This window comes from Gavialis gangeticus, unplaced genomic scaffold (assembly GCF_001723915.1).
Source record: "Gavialis gangeticus isolate Ggan-Ray unplaced genomic scaffold, GavGan_comp1, whole genome shotgun sequence".
In the NCBI taxonomy this organism is placed as follows: Eukaryota; Metazoa; Chordata; order Crocodylia; family Gavialidae; genus Gavialis; species Gavialis gangeticus.
In genome coordinates, this window is record NW_017729022.1 from 152,555,271 (window position 1) to 152,557,770 (window position 2,500).

Consider the following 2,500-nt stretch of genomic DNA (forward strand, 5'->3'; position numbering starts at 1 on the left):
AGTGCCTTTTATCTTCAAAGTGTTTTACAAACATAAACAAATCAGTCCTAATATGCCTTTAAGGAATATAAAAATCTGTAACACATTTAAACATACACAAAGTCTCAGCTACAAGAAAGACTCTAGTTAAAGTGGGTCATACACAGGACACTGATACATTTATATTTATGATCGTATGTGGAGACCTGTGAACAGAAATGTCTTTGATCAGAGATCTTTGCTACCTGAATTTCAAAGCACCCCCCCCAAAAAAAGATTGCCTTTTTATTGAGATTTGAGAGCTCAGAAAGCATTTATATAGTTAGCTCTGCCTTATGAGGTGCTTAAATCAGAGATATTCCTTACAAACAACACTTTTAAAAGTCACACGCACTTGTGTGTGCGAGCTCACACACTCTCAGTCCCCAACCCCTGACACTTATACCATTTACAAGACAGATTTGATAACAAACAAACATTTAAACAAGTGCTTTGGTATCTTTCCTACAGATTAGTGGCCCAATCCTGCAAGCACTTAGTGTTCAGTTTCAACACATAAGCGTTTGTAGGTTCAAACCCTAGATGTGTCTTTGGTAAAGATCCCATCAATTATACTCTTAAGGGATGATAGCCAGCACCTGGCTTTTGCTAGCACTACAGGCAGTAAAGAAGCAACAAGAACCAATAAGCTGTTCATGTTAGTAAGCCTGTTTTCTCCTTATAGGAATAAACAGATAACCCCCCCCATCATTTACAATTATAGTGGTTATATTTTTGGCAACTAATATGTCTTTATTTGATTAGCATACAGTCTGTTCTCAAGCCCTTCTTACAAAGACAGAAAGGATCTCCATATTTTCAGAGTTCGCTTCTTTGGCTTTTCTTTATCAGCTATAAAGATTTCTAGGTACGCATTTCTTAGTGGAAACATCCTCTGTGGTATGTCCAAAGCAAACAAAACCTGGTTAAATGAGTGCTATCTTTAAAACAACCTTAAGCTATCACTAACCATTTCTGATTTCTTTTCAGAATATATTTGTCTAAGAAGAGTTGGAATATGAAACCCATAACATCCATAAAGGAGATCTACTACTGAACTACTAGGATAAATGGCTGGTTTGCATTGCCCCTGGTCTTTATCTAACACTGAGAATAGACTGCTGTTTTATCAAAAGAGGAATAAATTGCTGTTATTGTGATGTTAGCCCATCACTTGGCATTGCAATTCAAGTTTTTGTGAGAAAGAAATGTATGATCTAACTGCGACTTGACCTATGCCTTCTGAGATCCATCTAGGTGCTCTAATGGAGCATAAAAAGTGTTGAATACAAGGACATGCAAACTGGTGGTGAAGAAATTTGTTTGAGGAGAGCAGTGAAGAAAATGGACTTTTATGAGCTACTGGTTTACATAAAACTCAGCTTGTTAAACATGACAGGAAGTGCAGTGACCAAATATAATTGTTTTAATATATTTTAACACGAACTGAGCACTTAGGCTTTTTAAAGCCATTTAAAAAGTGTATGGGTTCAAGAGATTGTACAGGATTCCTTAAAGACCCAAACTGTCATTTCAAGAAATCATTAAAATGTTTTATTAAACTGTCAGAAAAAATATGTTCATGGAACTTTGTAGAACAATTGCCCTTTCTCAGCACCAGCTAAATCATATTAAATGTTTGCCAAATACCTGGAGCACACAGTATATCACAGTATAAACCTAGTTTAAATGAGATGATTGCTTGATTGCATTTAAAAAAAAAATCTCTTAGTTGCTATAATGTTCAGAATTTTCCAAGAAAGGATCTATTTTTAAACAGAGGTTTGTAGAACAGTAGCAGTTAGATTTTAGTCCTGATAAAGGCTCACTTTTCATTCATAGTCAGAGCCTAAATGTGCTCTTCTTGTACCTAAACAGATAATAAGCACTCAGCACACTCCCCCTTCTTGACACAACACACTGAGACTAATCACACATAATTGGAGAGGAGGAGCAGAGGGCTGGGCAAGCTATTGTGTCCAAAGGACAAATGGTCAGTTTATGAGGCTTTTGTCTGGTACATAATTTCTTATACATCTATGCAGAAAAAAAATCCTGTTGCAAAAAAAATTAAGTAATTGCTGAGACAAGTTAGGGCATTTCAATTTTGTATGGCAGAAAAATCAACAGAGAAATTTCAGGAGAGGCAAAAGAAAGATCCTCAGATGTGATATGGACACTTTTTAAAAATCTAAAAAAACCCATTTCCTCCTTAACTCCATGACAAAGCCTTAGCACTTTACAACCAATCAGCAATTACAAAAACATATTATTTACATATTTTCAAAAACAACCAAAAATTTGTGTTTAGAGAGATTAACAAAAAAACCCGCATACAAACTGAAGGGCATAATGGAAAAGAAAAAACCGATTTAGAGCTTCAATGTACATTTGAAGTTCTTTTCAAAAGGTAGGGGAAAATAAGTTCTAAAAATGATATAACAATCTGTCTTGAGGGTTCCTCATTGTGGTAAATCAAGAA

General features: G+C 35.3%; 1 protein-coding gene across 1 annotated transcript in view; it reads right to left on the bottom strand.

Annotated features, from left to right (window-relative positions):
• Positions 1-1,549: 1,549 nt before the first annotated feature.
• Positions 1,550-2,500, bottom strand: part of CAMKMT (calmodulin-lysine N-methyltransferase) — a 514,533-nt gene continuing 513,582 nt past the window's right edge. Inside the window, exon 12 of the mRNA XM_019516343.1 lies at positions 1,550-2,500. This exon is cut by the window's right edge and continues 189 nt beyond it. The gene's annotated coding sequence lies outside the window, so the exon portion shown is untranslated.